At 36.1% G+C, this 23,392-nt stretch overlaps 1 long non-coding RNA gene across 31 annotated transcripts in view; it reads right to left on the bottom strand.

Annotated features, from left to right (window-relative positions):
* LOC105421675 (uncharacterized) overlaps positions 1-23,392 on the bottom strand; it is a 91,266-nt gene that overhangs the window by 24,166 nt on the left and 43,708 nt on the right. For 4 of the 31 annotated variants that reach the window (XR_016042437.1, XR_016042439.1, XR_016042445.1 and 1 more), the window contains 8 exons: positions 23,278-23,362; positions 19,712-19,884; positions 19,543-19,570; positions 18,950-19,064; positions 18,500-18,773; positions 16,642-16,787; positions 16,457-16,519; positions 15,773-15,957 (listed from right to left, as the gene is read on the bottom strand). This is a non-coding gene — a long non-coding RNA (uncharacterized LOC105421675). Of the gene's footprint in view, positions 1-15,503; positions 15,961-16,456; positions 16,520-16,641; positions 16,788-18,499; positions 18,774-18,949; positions 19,065-19,542; positions 19,613-19,711; positions 19,885-23,277; positions 23,363-23,392 lie in introns of those variants that run through there. The other 27 variants (XR_016042436.1, XR_016042451.1, XR_016042444.1 and 24 more) reach the window with 17 other exon arrangements.

Raw genomic sequence — 23,392 nt, forward strand, 5'->3', positions numbered from 1 at the left:
CCATCTGGTATTGGAGTAGGCCCGTTCCCAAATCACATGAGCATTTGCTGCAAGTTTGCTCGATGGCGGTTAGAGAGGTCAAGTTCATGGTTGTGGTGGTGACAAAGTTATATGTGAGGGAATAAAATGACCTAATGAGAATTAAGGAAGTGGTGTACGAGGGATGTAAAAAAGGTCAAATCAAAGGAGATTTGAGGATCTGGGGGATGAGGTGAAGCCAACTCGCTCTGAATGATGTTTGGTCGTTCATGACAAAGGCGGATCTGTATCCAATTGCAGTAATAATTCACCTCATAACGAGAGGAGAGGTAATCTTGTTGTGTGAGCATAACTTTTTTTGTGGTCTTAGATAGACAGACCATAGAGAAACCCTTATCTCATCAACTTATCACTGCACTTAGCAACTTGCCACTGAACAGAATCAATTTCAATGAGTGTAAATGGCTCAAATCAGGCAATTCTAGCATGTTTAAGTGGCTGAATCGAGCATATCACAATTACTCCATCAAACATACAACGACCATGTCCTTGAGTTGTTCTCATAACAGTTTACGTGCTCATCGGTTCATTGCAAAGCCCCAATTTTAATGCATAGTGGTACAAAACTAACACCCAGAAAGGAGAGATCTGAGACCGATTCAACAACAATCCGTCGATCATGCTAGTCGATCAACAAGAGGAAAGCATCCTTAACATCAATAACTGCACCCATACAGTACATTTAAACCCACTTGTGGACCCTTGATATTGACCAATACCTCTAACAAAATAGTAAAATGACCAACCTACCCTTATACCCTATTCCCCATACAATTAAATCAGCATGCGTGAAACCTAGTTCCCATTTTGCATGTCCCCAATCATATAACCAAATTATTATGCAAAATAATAAATACCATAGATAACCCAAAAGAGATGATAATCATGGGCCAGCCTTTCAATAAATTGAGATACAATGTCAGATTTCCTTATGAAAATAGTATCCCCCATATAACTAAAGTTCGTAGCAGACCTCTCTCTCTCTCTCTCTCTCTCTCTCTCTCTACACACGCAGGCACGCACATACACAAAACCCAACAAAAACAGTGGTAACTGCCGATGAGCCATCAGTTTTATAAAGTTAGATACTACCACTATGATCTAGAAAATTTGGAAAGCCATGAGTAGTTTCTAAAGAACTAGCAGAAATAAGACCAGTTCTCAATAACTTGTTAAATACATTTTTCAGAAGGTAAATACAGTGGCAGATGAGTTGGCTAACTCGGAACCAGACGCATCCACGGATAGCTCATAGCTCTATGAAGCCATAGTTCGCGGTCCCTTTTTCTCCATAGAGAAACATTCCTTATAGTCTAGTATCTCTATTAAAAGAAAGACCAATAAATGGCAGAGGCTTGTAAAATTTAAAAGGTACAACCCCTGAAAATTCACAGAGATGTTGTCAGTCCTAGAGACTTGAACAAATACTACTCTAAAATTGATAGATGTCACCCTTATGAGGTCTGATTTGGATAAGCAACAAGGAAGAATAAAGGTTCCATCTCCCATCTTAGCAAATAACACATCCACATAGAACCAGTGAGCCCTGTTTATACATTGATGCTCTGTTTCTCATTGCATGCCACATAAGACTTATAGAAGGGAATATTTGCTAAGGTAAATATGCATTATTGAGAAAAGTTTCATTCATCACCTAGTTTTATGTTTCATCTTCTTCCAAAGGACTGACTATTTTTACTTTAAATCCCCTTGTTCAAGATGATAAGCCTTCTAACACAATATTGATGTCTAACACAAAGGTACAACCCCCTTGTTCAAGGTGATTTGAGTAGGGAGAAATTCACTGCATCTTCTTGCTAAATTCATGCACACAGTTTTCTACGATACATGATGCCTATTATCTTCAATTTTCCCATTAAATTTTAGGGATGCATTTTAAGGATTTTTAGGGTTCATTTTTAAGCTACTAGAGGGCAGCCCTTAGAGGGAAGAGATTTGGCGGGGATAGAGTTGGAAAGAAATTGACTTAGGAAAAGACATGCTCTCTTTTTTCTTTTTCTTTGTTTTAATGTTTTTCAATTCCATATATCAAAATAACAACTATAACTACTTATGTACAATAGATATAAACCCACTTGTGGACCCTAGACATTGACCAAAATACCTCTAACAAAATAGTAAAATGACCAACCTACCCCTATGCCCTATTCCCCATTTTGCAAGTCCCTATTCATATAACCAAATTCCCATACAAAATAATAAATACTACAGATGATAATCATGGGCTACCCTTTCATTAAATTGAGATACAACGTTAGTTTTCCTCGTTAAAATAGTATCGCCCATATATACTAAAGTCCGTAGCAGAACCCTCTGAATCACTGCAATGTGATAAATTTCCAATAATTTAATTGTTGGTTGTGCATTTATGCCCTGGAAGGGCGAATATTATTGTAAGCGTAGGTAGAAATGAAATTGAAATGAATGAAAATCATCTACTTAGTGACAAACGAAAGAAAGAACAATTGATCCTCAACTAGGAAAAATGAAAAAGTGATAAATCCAAGCCAATTGAACTTCGTAGTCGAATGTGAAAAATATGGGGGATTCATAGTTTGCTTCAATAGGTGGGTGGTGAAGAATTTCAATTAAGAACTTCGTAGTCGAATGTGAAAAATGCACACCCGGGCTTAGTTGGTTAGCGCAACACTACGTCCTAGACTCAATTCCCACTAAGGGAAGGGGCCCTCTCCCTACTGACTCACCCAAAAAAAAAGAAAAAAAAGAGGGTAACTAGGGGTATTAATCAAATACGCCTAGTTTTCTTTCACAATTTTTTTTTTCACTGGGTCGATAGACTTTTATTTGCCTTCCCCAAAAATAAGGGAATCCCATTGTACTTGCTCATAAGGTTTCTAACTTGCGTCTCAAGAGGAGAGCTGCTCCAACTGGTCCTTAGGAATTGCTATGCTCACCATTATGTTTTTGCAGCAGTTTTCTTTCATCATTCTCTAATTTAGGGATATATATTGGGATTATTTCATTCTTCGAATTCAGCGAACAAGAATGGCATGAGAATGTCCAATTCAGCCAAAATTGGACCGAACAACTCAACTAAGTTAACATGAGCCGGAATTGTTAGGAATAGCAGTCTAAGGACAAGCATGTAATTTATGTAACATTCATTGTGTACTAGAGCAATGTTTATAGTATTTGTCATGTGCAACAATGGTCTAAGAAAGGTAAGGACCTTAAACTTTCCCTTAACCCGTCCCAAGCCTGGGTAAAGGGCGTGGGTTGTGTTAGGTAGGCAGCCAACGTAAAACTTCGCCAAAACTTCTAATGAATTTGGAATATATGATATTAGCTGAACCCAATTAGTTGGGAAAAGGCTTTGACGATGATGATGACAACAATAGTTTGTAATCTGATTAACCCTAATTCATTTGTAACACATTAAAGTAGGTGTCAAACCCTAAGCATCATAGGGGTTGTATGTCACATCATTTCTGCCACACACCTTTGTCTTGTTTGTCTGTGATTTGAATTTTTAACATCGTATCAGACCAGTGATGATTTTTGTGGCCTGCAATTACCAAGCTAAGCCCTTTCTCTTCCCTTCTTTCCTCAAACTTATCTTCTACATTAAAGCCTCTTTCATTATTTCTCCTCTCCACCTCGATCCATCTTCTAATCAGATCTTGAAAAAATCGTAGTTTCTTTCTTTTGAGCCTATGTTTTATATAAGCATGAGCAACAGTGTAATGATTGATCGTATGTTCTTTTTTCTTAAAAACGGTAGCATTATAATAAAGTATAGATATGATTACAATCCACGAGATGTGAGTGTCATCAACCCACAAATTGGGTGCCCAGAACATCAAAAAATCATATATTGTTGAGGACTACGCACCAAAAAAATCATATGTCAAAAAGGAATATAAAAAAACTAAGGTAGAGAGGAGAGAAGTTTGACAAAGAAAAGGTGGGAGGAAAAGGAACAAAAAGGGGAGGAGAAAAAGAAAAGATTGTAGAGGAGAGAGAGGTGGAAGATAGGGAGAGAGACGCCGTGATGCAGGAAGGAAAGGTGGGAAATTGAATCCACCTTTCTCCTTAACCTCAAACAAGTAAAAATCAGCAATTATAAAGAAGACATGGTTGTAAATCAAGCTAAGAGAAGAAGAATTTTTTTCTTGCATAAAATAAAATTCATTCCAAATAACATAAGCATCTCAAAATTTGACATCAAACCTTTTATAAGCCTATTAAATCTTAAAATTAACTTGAGAACCAAGTAAACATTTAAGACTCTAAAATACCCCTAAACAATATTAAAATTTCAAAATATACCCCTATAAACAATAACACATGAACAATGCCTGTAAACACTAATGTAAATAGCACCCATGAACAGTAACTATGAATATTAAACTAGAGAATAGTAAATCATATATATATAAAAAACTAGAATTCCTAAAAACCTTAAATAACCCAAAAATAAACTCTAAAATTAAAATTAAAATATATACTTTTTGTAATTAAACAACAATTAAATATTAGAATAATTGTGTCTGGCATCACAGTGTGTAGAGATCGAAGAGTGTAAAAGAGAGAGGGCAGGGAGGTTTTCGAGAGAAGGGTGACAAGAGGGAGAAGAGAGACCACGTGCAGGCGGAGGGAATGACCAAAAGTTTGACATAAGTTTTATATTAAAGCATGAGTCAGTGTAGAATGATTGATCACAAGCATGAGCCACATAGGACAGATGCTATTCTTAGCACGAGCTTTATATGAAGCACGAGTCTTATGAGAGGCCAACCCCATTAGAAATTAGAATTCAAGCTCATCATTCTCGCATGTAGACTAAATCCTATTAGGCGTTCTAATCTTGAATGGATCTAGCATATATGTATATATATATATTGCATATCTCCAAATAGGAGATTTGTTTTGATTGGTCTTACCCTAGGTTGGCTTGCAGTGAATGTGGATCAAAGAACCAAGGGATAATGTTCTTAAATTCCTCTCTAAATCATGATGGCTGATTTTTTGGATAGATGGCTCAGATATGTTTCTCTCTCACCTCACAGATTACCTAAGAGTCTTATAACCCAAGATGAAATCTAAATCAAATAGGCATACCTATACTCACCTGGAGGCTCTATTTTGAAGGTAGCCCCCCTCATTCTCAGAATCTGAAATTCCTAGCCTCTCTCTCTCTCTCTCCTCTCTTTTCCATGTTTTCTCTCTCTCTCCTCTCTCATGTCCTAAAAGGCGTAGCACACACCACCCTAGAAAGCTTGGTGTGCCACGCTGCCCACAAGGTTCCCAGAGGAGCATGCCCAGCTCACTTTGAGAAAAGGGAGGTGTCACTAAGGTGGTATGATCTAAGAGTCTCAAAGAGTTTTCAAAAACCCTAGATCTAGCATATGCTCTCATAAAACCTTAACATCTACTAAATGTATTGCCTAAAGAAGCTTCCCACTTGGAGAACTCAGCAAGGCCAATAGGATCATCATGTGCCATCGGTTAGGTAATCGGGTGCGGGGTGTACCTAGTCGTAAGGGGTTGACCCTAGGCAAAGTCAAATAAGTATTCCCAACTATTCTAAGTTTATTCTAGGTGATCGAGTATGGGTTGTCCTATGTTCTAAGGAGGTGACCCTAGGCAAAGTTAAGTTAGTCTTCCCAGCTATTCTAAACTTATTTTCAATCATTCTTGTTCAATTTATTGCAAGTTTCAGAAACATTATTTTATTAAAATTCCTTGTTAAAGCTTATTAGTAAAGTGAGGGACCCAATTCCCATATGCATTTAGTTGAATGTTGAAACACGCCTCAACAAATATTCCTATGTGATGAATCACACAGATGAGGCATAAGATGGAAGACAAATTCAAAAGCCATAAAGAGAAATATAGCAATAGTTGTAGAGTGAAAAGGATACATCTATATAAATCATTTTCTTGAACTAGTGGAAATTGAAAGGATGCGTATCATGCATGAGATGATTAAAAAACGGAGGATTTCAAAGTTGACCATGAGAAATGCTCATGTACCACTTTCTCATGTTATTAGTAATACAAAATGTACTATTTGGACTTCATGCCTTTCTTATGTCTCTCTCGTGTTCATACTTTTATTTTTAAAGGGCGTGGTTTCTATAGGTTTAAGGGCTATATATATATATATATATATATATATATATCTTAAAAACGCTTATAGGCGATTTTGAACAGTGTTTTGCCCCCCCCACAGACATGTTATGTCGATGGCAGTTTATTGAATGGAGCTGCAATGGACGAAGCGTGGTCCGTGGCGGTTCCGCATGTTTTTTGACCGCCATGGACACGTTATGCTCGTGACAGGGGTACCTCCACAGACATGCTAGCTCCGTAGCGGTCTTAAATCCTCTGAAAAAATCAGGAGGCGCCGAGCCTAGGGGCAAAAATACTGTTAATTTTCATTCATCGGTGTGTGTGTGTATATATATATATATATATATATATATATATATATATAGGGAAATAATATCATGCCGCCATGCCATTATAATATAATTAAACCACAATTTTAAAAAACCATGTTTGTGGTATTTGTATGACCCAAAATTTTGCACACACACTCTATTCATCTCAATAATCAATCTAAAAAAAATAAAGTTAATTTACAATCTATATATAGTCAAAATGATTCATCTCCAACAATGACTCTAGATCGTCCATTTGGTGAATTTTAAGATCTAGGCCTTTATGAATTCAAAATCAATTTTTTCCTTTTTTAACGCTGTTAATGTAATGATAATAAAGTTAGCTAAAAAAGTTGGAAAAAAAATGATCCTAAAGGCTAGATCTAAGCATCTCATCAAAATGGACGGTCTATGTTAATTGGGCTAAAAAAACACTTTCTAGGTTATGTTTTCAAATTTTTCTTTTTTGTGATTATTCATTAGAATGAAAAGAGTGTATATTTTAAAAGTTGGATAAAAAAAATGGCCATAACATGGTTTTTGAAGATTGTTTCATTCTATTACTATATAACCGTTACATGAAGTCACTCATATATATATATATATATATATATATATATATATATATTTATTTGGGGTGCTTCCCCTGCGCTCCCATATACATGTAGATGTAGTTAATATATACAAGATTGCTCCCAGGTTTCTCCTTGAGCAATGCTCCCAAGTGCTCCAAGGGTAGGGAGCTTTAGCCAAGTGTCGATCCTAAGCTCCCGCACCCGCACCCGCACCCGGACTCGCCCCAACAACTATGGGCCTTCCCCTTGCCCTTTTAGAGCCTTCCACTTGAATCAAATTGCACCTCCTAATTAGTGTTGTATTGGGTCTGCGTTGCACATGGCGAGCCCTCCTCTTCTTGCCTATTGGAGCCACCCCTAAGTTCCCTCAAATGAACTCATTCCGAATTCTATACTTTTTTTTTCTTTCCACTCGTCCATCTCAACATTCTCATCTCAACAACACTCATCCTATAGGTATGTTATTTCTTCACCGCCCAGCATTTCGTCCCATAAAGCAAAGCTGGTTCACAACTGTCCTATAGAACTTCCCCTTCATGATTAGCATCCACTACCCATTTATCTAATGGGAATGGTTTCTATACTTCCCCTACAACATAGAAGATATATGCTTCCCCCTCCATCCAACCATCCAATTTAGATCAAGTGAGCCACTCACCGTTTGATCTAGATCCGATGCTTCACAATATTTTTTTTTAATTTTTTTATAGAAATTGTATCACCATGAATTAGGTGCATGTCACCTTCCCAATGGGGCAGACCTAAAAAAATATTAAAAATAATTTTTCGATACATTATAACTACCAAAATACCCCTAGAAATTTTTAGGGGTATTATGGTTATTTTATTTTATTGAGGATATGGGTACGAGTGTCAGTGTCATACACCAATATACATGAAAGAAACGCAACTTAGCCCCTTCTAGATACAACACATTCATATATATATTCGACGGGTCGGGAGGTGGGATTTTACGCGATTAAAGTATCTTAGTTTGTATAGTGTTAGACATGTGTGTCACATTCTTAGTGTCTACATGAGCCCAGAACCTTGGACGCTCAACCAAGTCTTGTAGCCCATCATTTATTTAGAATGTTGGTGTTTACATTATTCTTGATAACGATTTATAAATCTTTTCTCCAGTTCTTTGTTTATTTTGGCAGTGATGATGGCGAACAACAAGGAGTTGAAAGATTGTGACAAATATGAAACCTGTAGAGAGAGAGCAAAGTTAGGGTTCATGCGTAAAGATATCATGGATATTGGGAGGCTTATGTGGACTAAAATATGCCCCTTATTAACATATTGCTTGAGAATCACTTACTTGTTGCAAAGCCTACTAAATACTCTACACATTCGGGCCTTCCCTAAATGTTTATTTAACTTCAGTTGCATTTATAGTTAGTTAACAGTTAAATTTTCATTTGGATGATGAAAGTGCAAAATATATCCATGGAAGGTATTTTTTATTCGAATTATATCCACCTTTTAGCTTCCCATGCAAGGGTATCCTCTCTCTCTCTCTCATACACACACATACACATATATGGCTTAGCAAAGTGGTTAGTTATTTTGGGTAGCAATGCGATATCCTAAGTCCTAGTTTCATTTATCTTTTATCTTATATCAAACATCCTAGGTTTCAATCTTTTCTTTTCACATTTTTTCCCCCATTATTTCAAATCACATGCTTTCAAAGTATTGTTTTTATATTTATATACATTTGGAATACTTTTTTTAAAAAACAAACGTAGACTGTCCAACATTTTAGGAACAGATCTGAAGCGGACACTTGTTACAGTGTGGGTAGCCATGTTTTTCTTATTATTCTTTCATATATAATTTGGAATGGAAGCTGTCAGGGAAATGTTGGAATTCTACTAAGAGCCTACAAAAACAATTTTAAACACCCTCTCCAAAACCCGATGTTAAATTACCAAATCAATAGAAGGATTCAAAAAAAAATCTAGAGACCACATCAAATTCCGAAATGATAAATCGACAAAAAAAGCAGAAGTGCTATACTTTAAAAAAAAAAAAAATGTAGAGCAAACAAGATTGTAAACAATGTCCAAATCTAGCTTCACTACAGTTAATTGCTTACACAAAACAATAGAGCAAGCAAGATTATAAACAATGTATATTTTTTATCAGTAAGTTATAACACCATCCTAGAGGCCAAAGAACAAACAAGAATCATAAAACACAAAAAGCATTATTGAAAAACAAGCTCAGGTTGGAAAAGAGAACTAGATAGCCTAAAGTTTTGCCAAAGCTGCCAAATCTCCAAGTATACATTAATACAAATTGGTGAATATTTGTTACCAACATATATGCTTGTAGACAACAGCTAGATATAATGATTAACCAACTCATTTGGTTCGATCAAAATATGCATATGAGGATTTTGATGAATTACAGACAAATTAATAATTGGATTGGTTTTGGTCATTCATTTTTATCAAACGATTAATAAGGCCATTGCAAGCGTTTCAAAAGCTCCCCAACCACAACCTAACCTTTCTTCCCACCCAACCTGCAACATTCCCCAACCTTACCATCCACAACCTAGCCTTTTGGTTCGCTACCCTTGCAGTGTCACTGTCCTTTCCTCCTCCACCACCAAAAAGAAAAGAGCATCTTTCTATTCCCACAGACCCATCCGTCCATGCATTTAAGACTTCCCCAAATGAATGTCAAATCATGGTAATCCATTCAACCAATACCTCGCTCCATGACCAGGCTTGAAATTTCTCAAGCAATCATGCAGTCAACTCCACTATCACTACCTACCCTCCTCTTTATTCTAGACCACAGCCCCTTCCTCCCATTCCCTAATTCAGAAGACCATTTGTTCCCCACGTAAATTAGAGTTCGAGAGAGAAATATGATTAACATGCTATAAAACAATATTATGGAATGTGCGTTACCAGGGTTTAATTAACTTGAAATCAATCTGGTCATGTGTGTCACAATCAGTATTGAGATTGCCCATTAGAAATATTAAGTCACATCATAAAGCAGAAAAAGTGACATAGCTGATCTGGAATGGATTAATAGTAGCTGGAAGAATAGTGAGGCTGTTTAGGGTCTTCCACTACATAGTTGCACCTCTCTCGAGAGGATTGCTGGTTTGAATATCAAACCGGTACAAGTTTAGTAAAATTCAGCTCTAAACATAAATGAATTTCACAAATAATGCAAGTGATAACTAAATTTGAACAGAAAGTACAATCCCTACAAAAAGGCATCTTAGACAAACATGAGATACAATATCTTCTCTAGTTCAATAATTACCTCTAGAATGAGAATTCAGGCACTCGTGCAGCTTTTAGATGCCAATCCCAAAAAAAATTTCCCCAACTTTGTCAATGTGATTACTACAATAAAAAGTTTGTAGGCCTCAACATCAATGGTTGATTAAGCTAGTTAAGAATTATTATGGAATTATTTTTTTTATCAAGGGTAAAAAAGCTATCACAAATTTTGTTTTAATCAGGACTTCTTTTTTTGAATTAGAATTAGGATTCCTTGGAATTTAAGTAGATCTTTTATTATAAATAGTGGTCGTATCAGGGTTTTGCTTTCAGACTTAGATATCATTTTGTTCAAAATCTTGGTTTCACCATAGAGCTAGAAGCTTGGATTGTAAGCTTCCTATTATTTCAATCAATTCGATCTTTGATTTCTCTATTCCTTTTTTTTCTTTCCACCATACCATTTGGTATTGGAGCATGCCCGTTCCCAAAGAGCATGAGCATTAGCTGCAAGTTTGCTGGATGACGAATAGAGAGGTCAAGTTCATGGATGTGATGGTGACAAAGTTATAAGTGAGGGAATAAAATGATCTAATGAGAATTGAGCAAGTGGTGTACGCGGGATGTAAAAAAAGTCAAATCAAAGGAGATTTGAGGATCTGGTGGATGAGGTGAAGCCAACCTGTTCTGAATGATGTTTGGTCGTTCATGACAAAGGCGGATCTGTATCCAATTGCAGTTATAATTCACCTCATAACCAAAGGAGAGGTAACCTCGTTGTGTGAGCATAATTTTTTTTGTGGTCTTAAATAGACAGACCATAGAGAAACCTTATCTCATCAAATTCTCACTGCACTTGGCAACTTGCCGCTGAACTGAGGCAATTTCAACGAGTGTAAATGGATGAAATTAGGCAATTCTAGTATGTTTAAGTGGCTGAATCGAGCATATCACAATTACTCCATCAAACATACAACGACCATGTCCTTGAGTTGTTCTCATAACAGTTTACGTGCTTGTCGGCTGATTGCAAAGCCCCAATTTTAATGCACAGTGGTGCAAAACCAACACCCAGAAAGGAGAGATCCGAGACCGATTCAACAAAAACAACCCGTCGATCAACAAGAGGAAAACATCCTAGATCACCATCAAGAAAGGGAAAGGAACAAGGGCCTTTCCAGCCTGAACCACATCACTACTCGAAGTAGGGCTGCACCTCTACACAAAGTAGGGGCCTTCTCTACTAAACCAAAGTAGGAGGGAATGTGTTTCAATTCCATAAATCAAAATAACATCAATAACTGCATCTGTACAGTACATTTAAACCCACTTGTGGCCCTTGATATAGACCAAAATACACCCTTATACCCTATTCCTCATAGTATTAAATCAGCATGCGGGAACCTAGTTCCCATTTTGCAAGTTCCCATTCATTTAACCAAATTCTCATGCAAAATAATAAATACCATAGATAACCCAAAAAAGATGATAATCATGGGCCACCCTTTCATTAAATTGAGATACAATGTCAGTTTTCCTTATGAAATTAGTATCCCCCATATAATTAAAGTTCATAGCAGAACCCTCTAAATCAAGCCGATGTGATAAATATCCAATAATTTTAATAGTTGGTTGTACATTATGCCCAAGAAGAGCGAATTTTATAGTCAACGCTGGTAGAAATGAAATTGAAATGAATGAAAATCATCTACTTAGTTGCAAACAAAGGAAGCATAATTGATCTTCAACTAGGAAAAATGAAAAGGCATAAATCCATGCCAGTTGAAATGCATGATAATCATCTACTTAGTCACAAACAAAAGAAAGAACAACTGATCATCAACCAGGAAAAATGAAAAGGCAATAAATCCAAGCCATTTTTAAAAGCAAGTACTATGTACTAAGCCTCTTTAATTTGTGCATTCGTCTGTTGTAAGGCCTTTTTCATTTTGACGAGTGTTACTATTAGGGGAGTTTTGATAAAAAATAAATACACAATATATTTTTCTTAGATACTAACTAATTTGGAAATGCGTGTGCACCTCTATCCTCATACCATCAATTCAAGACAATTAAATTCGATATGTATAAAATCCAAAGGATAATTCTGATTCAAATTAAATCTCCCAGAAGATGACCACTGTAAACTAAAATTTTTAACTTACCGCACTCAACTTTAGTTCCTAACCAGCAAATGTATTGCACCCATCACTTCTCCCTTTCCCTAAAATCTCTCCATTTTACATCTCAAGGGCTCATCCTTTCAATTTGTTTCTTTTTTCTCTCTCTCTCACTGTCACTCTCTCTCTCTCTCTCTCTCTCTCTCTCTCTCTCTTTCTCTCTCTCTCTTATTTCTAAATATAATTAAAGTCCTATAGAAATCGGCTTCAACCTTAGTCGCACCTATTCTCTTCTATATTCTGTCTCTTAGACATTGATTCTATCTCCCCTTTCCTAAACCTCACACCAAAAGAAGAACCTCTCATCTCACAAGTTTATCTATGCCATTACCAAGATTCTCTCTCTAATGATAGCATTTTTTTTGACAAACTCTTATGAAAACATAGTTATACATAAATTCTCCCCCATTCTACTTCATAGAGCACCTCTCTCTCTGTCTCCCCTTTTCTCAACAATTTCCCTTACCAAGATCCTCTCTCTCTCTACACACGCACACACACACACACACAAAACCCAACAAAAATAGTGGTAAAATAGGGGTAACTGCAGATGAGCCATCAGTTTTATAAAGTTCGATACTACCATTGTAATTTAGAAAATTTGGAAAGCCATCAGTAGTTTCTAAAGAACTAGCAGAACTAAGACTAGTTCTCAATAACTTGTTAAATACATTTTTCAGAAGGTAAATACAGTGGCAGATGAGTTGGCTAACTCGGAACCAGACGCATCCAAGGATAGCTCATAGCTCTATGAAGCCATAGTTCGTAGTCCTTTTTTCTCCATGGAGAAACATTCATTATAGTCTAGTATCTCTATTAAAAGAAAGACCAATAAATGACAGAGGCTTGTGAATTTTCGAAAGTACAACACCCTGAATATTCACGGAGATGTTGTCAGTCCTAGAGACTCAAACAAATACTACTCTAAAATTGATAGATATCACCCTTATGAGGTCTGATTTGGATAAGCAACAAGGAGGAATAAAGGTTTCATCTCCCATCTCAGCAAATAACATATCCACATAAAACCAGTGAGCTCCATATTTGCTTAAGTTCATATGTTGATGCTCTGTTTCTCATTGCATGCCACAAAAGACTTATAGAAAGGAACATTTCCTTGGGTAAATATGCATTATTGAAAAAAGTTTCATTCATCACCTAGTTTTATGTTTCATCTTCTTCCAAAGCACTGACTATTTTTACGTTAAACCCCCTAGTTCAAGATGATAAGCCTTCTAACACAATATTGATGTCTATCAGCATGGAATACATAATCCTACACATCCAATGACAACAAACGTTCATAATTCACCTGGTTTGGTCCAACAATACCATGGTGCATTATAATATTGAAGCATGCAAACTATCAATTCAGTCCAAAGATTAAACATTAACTGCAACTGCAGTTCATCTTCGTTTACAGGGAAAGCAAGGAGACGAAAACTGACCCCAATCCTCCATCTTCGGCGTAGAATTTGAAGCTTGGGGAAGCTGTCTGCGCTGCATTTTGCTAGACGTTTAACAAATGAGTATCCGAGCTAAACCAGAGCCGTGAATTGGGACAACGAGTGAAGGATGGCAAAGGGGTTTTGGGTGATAATGGAATGGGCTAACACTAGGGTTGCAAGAGACTCGGGCACACCATCCGAAAGAAAATGAAGATTCGCAGTCAACGGAGACATGGCATCGCTCCCTTCTCCAATTCTTCCCCTCAATTTGAAAACCCAGAAAACCAGAAGAAGCCCATGGAAGCATTTATCTAGCTTGGCTTTTACCGTGTAGCCTACTCTAAACTTCAGGCTTCAGCTCCACCAAAATAATTGTCGACTGCTTACGAACCACTCGAGCTAAGCCCCAGTTTTTTTATCGGTTTACGTATAATCTAAACAGAAAGATTTGATTTTTCTAAAAAAAACACATAAAATTTTTCCCGTTTTCGTGGATATTACGCTGGCCCTCATAAAAGTTCCTCTTATATTAGCTTGGCTAGGCTTGAAACGGCTCGGCTCAGCTTAAATCGGCTCGGCTCAGCTTTTATCAGTTTGGCTTAGCTTCTATCAGCTCGGCTCAGCTAAAATATCTTATCTTAATTCAAATACAAAGAATTTCATTGGTTTGAGCCGAGCCGAGCCAATATTAGCCGAGCCGAGTTGACATCAGCTAAGCTAAGCCGAGATTAGCCAATTCTAGCCGATATTAGCCGAGCCGAGCCGAGCCGAGACAAATTCAAGCCGGGCCAAACTCAATTTAGCTGAGATAAAATTGTGAAAAAATTATTAATATAAAAGTTATGAAAAATAAAAAATATATTTAAATATGTACAAAATAAAAAAAAGTACTTTCTGTTAAATCAAGATTTTTAATTTACTCTTATTGTTACTTTACTTGTTATCTTTACACCAAATTTCAATAATATTAAATTAATAAATAAAAAAAGTTATAGGGAATATGTTTTTTTTAGTAAAGATAAAATACAAATTTATTTTGGTACTACTAAAAAAAGAGATTTTTTGAAGATCTTTTGAAAAAACTCAGTTTTTAACGGATATAAAAAATTCGGAGATTTATTGAAAAAATCTTGTTTTAAACAGAGACTTACCAACTATGATCTTTGCGTATCGGATTTTTTCAATACATTTTTTTTAATCAAATCCAAAATATTCGTGATTCTATAACTTAAACTTTTTTTTTGGTGATCCATATTTTTTAATTGAGTTTTTCCTCCAACCTTTTGAAATAAAACCAATTTATAACCGAATTTTTGATATGCCGATATTTTATTATTTCATGGCTTGCTAACTATGGTATGCACCCAGTTATTTCACGCCAACATTGGACATTTCTTATTCGTTTAGATGGTGTTTGTGGCTTGTTGACACCAAGGGGAAAACAAAAGAAGAAACTAAACATAAAAACAAGAGCATCACATAGGCGAACCTTGAGAAATTCATGCTTTATAGGTCATGGCGTCCCTAAAGAAATTAAAACCACTTCTAACTTTCCACCAGGCACAGTTAAGATTCATTGACGATCTCATAATGGATTCACTAATCAAATTCCCTTTAAACATCACTCCTACCTCAATAGTACAACTAGCTGCCCTGTCCATTCATTAATTGAACCAAGATGGCCCAAGATCGACAAAAGAACTTCACATTTTACATGTCAATAAGAACTTTCAATATGTCAGATCCTTCAAATTTCGCAATTCACAATATATTAACCAAACAGAATATATCCAATGGGGTTGGGGGAGCATTCATGCTATGTGAATTTGATGTATAGCTTTGTACCTAAAACTTGAAATCCTTCTTCTTTGCATTCCCTTCCTTTTTCCTACATCTTGAGCTTCCTTTGAGAGAGAGAGAGAGAGAGGGAGGGAGGCTGGCAACTGATTGAATACTGGCCTCCAATTCCTCTTCTTCCATCTGTTCCTCCTCTTCCTCCAAGTCATCCCAATGCTTGTTATCAACAAGTTCTTCTTGCAATCAAAGGAAAATGCATAATGAGACAACAATGATACCGCCATCATTAAGAAAACTAAGAAAACCGTAGTAACGTGGAAAGTCATTTTGCAACAAAGGAAGATTTAATTGCCCACGCATGAAGTTTATTATAATAAAACAAAAGATTTATTCTATTAATTCAACAAACCAAGTGAAAACGGATACAAAAAGCTTTTTGTGTGACCCAAACAACATAGAAGTTATACGTGACCCCACTTCTAAGCTGTTTGATTCAAAATTGATGGCTACAATTGCTCATGCCACAGTGTCGTGCCATACGCCGTTTTATTTTTCATTTTTTATACAAAATATTTTTTGATGAAATTTTGAGTGTCCCATCATAAACTAGGGTGAATATAAATAAAATAGAAAGCCATTTACTTAGATCTAATGGCTGAGATCAGGGGTCACATATGTTATATATGTGGGTGGGGTTACATAGAAAGCTTTCCCATATGCATATCTCCATACCTCATAATTAGGTTGTTCTTGTTGTTGGACACCAAAAACGTCCCCATATAGTGGGCATCCGAACTACATAATAAAAATTTCACAGAAGCGGTCACAAAAGAATAAACAATCGCACAGAAGAAGAATCCATACAACATGTTATAAAGACTATGATAGCTTGAATGCAAGAATCATATGAAGCTTACTTCATCAACAAGAGGCTTGCCCCAACCTCTAAGATGATAACCAAAGCTAGCACCAGGTGGAATAAGAGCATTCGAGCCAGGAAATCCACTTGAAAAACTATATCACGCATTGCAGCTACATTGCTCAAGCAATCCATTTCACATGTCTACACATTACAATATGAGATCAGATTTTTTAGGACATGAACGTCCATTAATGAAGAGAAAATAGAAAAGTTTAGATACCATATATAGATTGCATTTTTTTTGCAAGTTAGCAAATGCGTATTTCACAATATAAAAGACTTTCCAAATGAGTACTATAGTAGATGGCCAAATGCCCAGAGGCCTAAACCATGAGAGAGAGAGAGAGAGAGAGAGAGAGAGAGAGAGAGAGAGTCTTCACCATGACATCCAAAATTATTTTTGACAAAAATAGAATAAAAAAGAAAAGAATATGCAGCTATCTTAATTTAACAATGCTTAATAACATAAAATATCACACCTACAATTACAAGGCAAAAAAAAGAGCAGACATAAACCATAGGAAACGCAAGTGCGGCGTATGTAATTTTGTTTATCCTTCCTATTTTGGCAGTTGCTTTCACTGGACCAGTGCATGTAGTACTCTCTAACTAGTACATCTCTAAATAATTCTTCATTCATTTATACTTTTGCTTTTTCTCTCCCTTGAAAATAGCCAAGAAAGGGTACTAAATAGGACACTGCAGATACACCATAAAAGAACTTTGATTAAGGTTGCCGAAAAAAAAAGAGGCAAAATATGAACATGACATGTTTGTAGCATACAATGCTCATAAAGAATATCATTTTCAAATAAAGATAATTTGAAAGACAAGAAAACAACACAAATGTTGTGGTATATCAAAAATGTAGTGAACGAAAATACTCTTCATAAGGAGGTATATGAAGTTGGACAGCTAACAAAGTAGCTACAAGAGTCTTGGTAGTATAGATACTTACAACGGAATCAAGGATAACTTGAGTGTCAAATATATCTAGGAAAAGCTGCTTTGAGAAAAAAAAAAAAAAAGCATCTTACTGGCCACGTAGATAATCACTGCATAGATTCTGGCCTCCATCCATTGATAAAGAAAATACACAAACTAATTATTTTAATGCTTGCCTACTAGAAATGAGGGTCTCAAAATAATCAAGGAGATCTAGCCATTTTGCTAACAGATAAAATGCATCTTTTTACTTCCAAACTATGTTAGGGGCTTTGCTTTGCTTTTTTTTTTCTGTGATTATTCCTAGAAGTAAAATCATTATTTCTTTACAAAACCTAAGATTTACTTCAAGAAATTAATACTAGTTCAAAATCCATTCCCATTTTCATGAACAACAGGCAAATGATAAAGTCAACTATAGATACTATGCAAGTTTCACAAGGAAAGCAAATACTTCTTTTTTTCTTTATTTACTCTTTCGGATTACTTATAACAAGTGTAAAACCAGACCTCTTATACAGTTAATTAATAAAGAACAGAGACAAAATTGTACAAAAAAGAAACAAAAAGGGACTGCCCACTAGACTAAGGTTACAAGATTTGTTTGGGAAGCCCCCTCTTTGCTGAGGCTATCCATGATAGCATTGGCTTCATGCCATACGTGTTGGGAAGACACCTCGAGAGATTTAGTGGGCTCAAAAATATTCAAACACTAGTTTAGTCTCCAGGCGCAAATAGAAATCCTACTAGCCCAATTGATTCCTAGTTTTATTTTGTACATGATACATTTGTATATGTCAGTGAAGTGTATTCCCCCCACGCTGGATGTGGTCCACCATGAGAGCCTTTTTGCTAATCAATAACCAATCTAGAAGCTAGGTTTTGGGCCGGGCTGGGGAGATCCATACCTCGCTGGCAATGGCAGGGGAAGATCACTTGGCCAAAGCTGCTCATAGAAAGTTGTTCCGCCAAAAAGAACCTTGATTTAGCTGGCTCCTACACCATCTTGTCCCTACCATGGTGAGGAAGGAAATTGGATTTAGGGGTTAAAGCAGGATTATCAGGTCTCGGATTTCATCATTGGACAGTTCCATTCTAAACCTCGGATCAAACAACATGCCTAAAGAGAACTTTGTTTGCATCTGAGACTTGGTCAGGTGCCACTGGGAAGATGATAGAAAGCTTAAGACAAAGTAAATACATTTAGTAAGAATATAATGGTTTCCCTCAGCTTACAGATTCAACTCATCTTGGAACAGTAGAAACTATAATATTCATCTTGAAAAGTTTAGGCAGTATGCTATGATACAACTTGTATCCATTCCAAGCACAAAAGAACTCATCAAAAGACAACATACCTGATTGTCTCTGTGAAATGATGGAATATCATATACAAAGGTGAAAGAATTTATTTTGCAGTGAGCTCCAACTGCTGAGACATGGCTCCCTTTCAAGATGTGGGTTCATGAAGTACTGCAATCATCCATAATCCATTAGCTATGGACCCTTCTTTTTAGCAATCTGTTGAAGTGCTTCACCATCAAGTTAAGAGGAATGTCGAGTTTTTATACTATAACCAGGTCAGTAATGGTAGAATGCTTTTTCCATGGGTTGCATTGGTCCACCCTCAAATTGCTCTTGCATGATGAAAGTTCATTAAACAATTGTGTTGTAAAAGTGCTAGAGGGCCCAGTGCTCAAGGGACCTTGCAGGGGCCTTGAGTTCCATACATAATCACTATTAAACTAATGAAGGCTATCTTCAATGGGAGCTCATTTGGTTTTCTAACACATTTAACATGATAAGCAGACAATATTTAACATTACATGTATAGATGTATTTATTGAATACTGTCAATTTACACCCCCTTGCGCATCTAATGTCTAATTTAACTATTGCAGTTGATGATTTGGACTTGAATAATGTGTAGACTTCAGGGGATGTTTCTTACCTTGCAATTGAGAAACATTTATGTGGTCCTGCCACAGGTTGGCAAATTCAGTTTGTCATCCAATAATTAACTAGGGAATGCATGTGAAGATAACTTTGTCAGTATTATTGGCTTCGGTAATTCACTGCATTCTTTTTTTTCATATTAAAATTGTGCTTGCAGACTTTACCTTAAGGTGCTGCCACACTCAGCAACATAATGGACCAGGAGACAATTGCAGCCTTTGCAACATGCTGTCATCATCTTTGCCAATGGAAATCTTACATGAGTAATCCCCTATTCTTTAGTATACAAATACCTTTGATCCTTTACAATCTGGTTCTTGTATCTGTTGTATATATCCTGTGAAAGATACACAGATAGAGAATTAGCATTCTATGAAATCATAGGATCATTGCTCACATAAGCATATGCATGGATATGTAATACGGAAATATCTGAATGTTCATTTAGAGCACTATTAAATTATACATAATTTATTGTGCATAGTTCACAGTTAATGTAAAATGTGCATAGTTCATAGTTCAAGTGAAATGAACCAGAATTTTAAGTCCCTGTAGGAATGAATTGCTTCATTTCATGGCTGGTTTCTCCTTCTTCTTTATATTATTTTTTTTTTAAAAAAGATTCATTTATTTCTTGCATTATTTTGTGAAGATATTTCATTTAGGAACCCCGTTCTTTTCGGCAATTGGCTGGAATATATAAGAAAAAGGATATCTGTTTTGGGAGTCAATCTTCGTCCAGCGCCTAGCTGTGCCCATTTGCTTTCAGAGAAAATTAGTGACCATCAAATAAGAATCATGACCAGTTTTTGGAAGAACCTTCTTCAAAGTGTTACTTTCTTCATTGTTCTGATATAGATGTAGGATTTCTATACAATATGGGGATATCCAAAGAAGGTTTCCATACAACTACATGGTTCACCAGCTGGGCAGTAGATGCAGACCGCCAATTTGATTTCTCAGAAGCAATTGATCAGAGCTTACTTGTCAAAATATGGTAATTTATTACTCTTTCTTCGTGAAAATGAGTTTAAAATTCCAATTTTCTGCATTATATTATCGAAAAACTCTTGGTTGCTACTTGTAGTTTCAGAAAATGACTAGGTGCCCTGCTTTTTTAGGAGGTTTGAAACAGCTAAATATTCTGTAAGAGCATAGTTCTTGATTTGAAAACTATTTGTTACATGGTTTTTGAAATACAGCAGCCACAATTTCCTGTTAGAGAAGGATACCTAATGTTAGCACTGCTACACTCCTAGATTTTCTGTCTTGTTTTACATAATTCAAATAATGGCACTTGACTAGCATGTTAACTGTGGATTCTGAAGAACATCACTGCAAGGGTGTTGCTTCTCTCTGTTTCATGAAGCGGCTATAGTTCTTACTTTAGGCAATGAGATCTTCACAAAACCATTTGTAAGATGCCCAAGATAGGTCTATGCTTTCTTCCAAATAAATTACTTTCCCTCAACAAATATTTCTGTTTCTTGAAAAATATCAAGGTGCTCTTCCATTTGTTTTAAGAAATAAGAAAGCTCCATCATCTATGTTATAAGGATATGGGTACAAGTGTCACCAATATACATGTCAGAAACGCAACTTAGCCCCTTCTAGATACTACACATTCATATATATATTCGACGGGTCGGGAGGTGGGATTTTAAGCGATTAAAGTATCTTAGTTTCTATAGTGTTAGACATGTGTGTCACATTCTTAGTGTCTACATGAGCCCAGAACCTTGGACGCTCATCCAAGTCTTGTAGCCCATCATTTATTTAGAATGTTGGTGTTTACATTATTCTTGATAACGATTTATATATCTTCTCCGGTTCTTTGTTTATTTTGGCAGTGATGATGGCGAACAACAAGGAGTTGAAAGATTGTGACAAATATGAAACCTGTAGAGAGAGAGCAAAGTTAGGGTTCATGCGTAAAGATATCATGGATATTGGGAGGCTTATGTGGACTAAAATATGCCCCTTATTAACATATTGCTCGAGAATCACTTACTTGTTGCAAAGCCTACTAAATACTCTACACATTCGGGCCTTCCCTAAATGTTTATTTAACTTCAGTTGCATTTATAGTTAGTTAACAGTTAAATTTTCATTTGGATGATGAAAGTGCAAAATATATCCATGGAAGGTATTTTTTATTCGAATTATATCCACCTTTTAGCTTCCCATGCAAGGGTGTCCTCTCTCTCTCTCTCTCTCATAAACACACATACACAGATTTGGCTTAGCAAAGTGGTTAGTTATATTTGCTCAGCAATGCGATATCCTAAGTCCTAGTTTCATTTATCTTTTATCTTATATCAAATATCCCAGGTTTCAATATTTGCTTTTCACATTTTTTCCCCCATTATTTCAAATCACATGCTTTCAAAGTATTGTTTTTATATACATTTGGAATACTTTTTTTAAAAAACAAACGTAGACTGTCCAACATTTTAGGAACAGATCTGAAGCGGACACTTGTTACAGTGTGGGTAGCCATGTTTTTCTTATTATTCTTTCATATATAATTTGGAATGGAAGCTGTCAGGGAAATGTTGGAATTCTACTAAGAGCCTACAAAAACAATTTTAAACACCCTCTCCAAAACCCGATGTTAAATTACCAAATCAATAGAAGGATTCAAAAACAAATCTAAAGACCACATCAAATTTCGAAATGATAAATCGACAAAAAAAGCAGAAGTGTCATACTTTAAAAAAAAAAAAAAATGTAGAGCAAACAAGATTGTAAACAATGTCCAAGTCTAGCTTCACTACAGTTAATTGCTTACACAAAACAATAAAGCAAGCAAGAATATAAACAATGTATATTTTCTTATCAGTAAGTTATAACACCATCCTAGAGGCCAAAGAAAAAACTAGAATCATAAAACACAAAAAGCATTATTGAAAAACAAGCTCAGGATGGAAAAGAGAACTAAATAACCTAAAGTCTTGCCAAAGCCGCCAAATCTCCAAGTATACATTAATACAAATTGGTGAATATTTGTTACCAACATATATGCTTGTTGACAGCAGCTAGATATAATGATTGACCAACTCATTTGGTTCTATCAAAATATGCATATGAGGATTTTGATGAATTACAGACAAATTAATATCTGGATTGGTTTTGGTCATTCATTTTTATCAAATGATTAATAAGGCCATTGCAAGCGTTTCAAAAGCTCCCCAACCACAACCTAACCTTTCCTCCCACCCAACCTGCAACATTCCCCAACCTTACCATCCACAACCTAGCCTTTTGGTTCGTTACCCTTGCAGTGTCACTGTCCTTTCCTCCTCCACCACTAAAAAGAAAAGAGCATCTTTCTATTCCCACAGACCCATCCGTCCATGCATTTTAGACCTCAACAAATGAATGTCAAATCATGGTAATCCAAGCAAGAAATACCTCGCTCCATGACCAGGCTTGAAATTTCTCAAGCAACCATGCAGTCAAGTCCACTATCACTACCTACCTTCCTCTTTATTCTTGACCACAGCCCCTTCCTCCCATTCCCTAATTCAGAAGACCATTTGTTCCCCACGTAAATTAGAGTTCGTGAGAGAAATATGATTAACATGCTATAAAAAAATATTATGGAATGTGCGTTACCAGGTTTTAATTAACTTGAAATCAATCTGGTCATGTGTATCACAATCAGTATTGAGATTGTCCATAGAAATATTAAGTCACATCATAAAGCAGAAAGAGTGACATAACTGACCTGGAATGGATTAATGGTAGCTTGAAGAATAGTGAGGCTATTTAGGGTCTTCCACTACATAGTTGCACCTCTCCTGAAAGGATTGCTGGTTTGAATATCAAACCGGTACAAGTTT

This window comes from Amborella trichopoda, chromosome 10, assembly GCF_054954075.1.
Source record: "Amborella trichopoda isolate Santa Cruz 75 chromosome 10, AtrichopodaSantaCruz75HAP2 v2.0, whole genome shotgun sequence".
In the NCBI taxonomy this organism is placed as follows: Eukaryota; Viridiplantae; Streptophyta; class Magnoliopsida; order Amborellales; family Amborellaceae; genus Amborella; species Amborella trichopoda.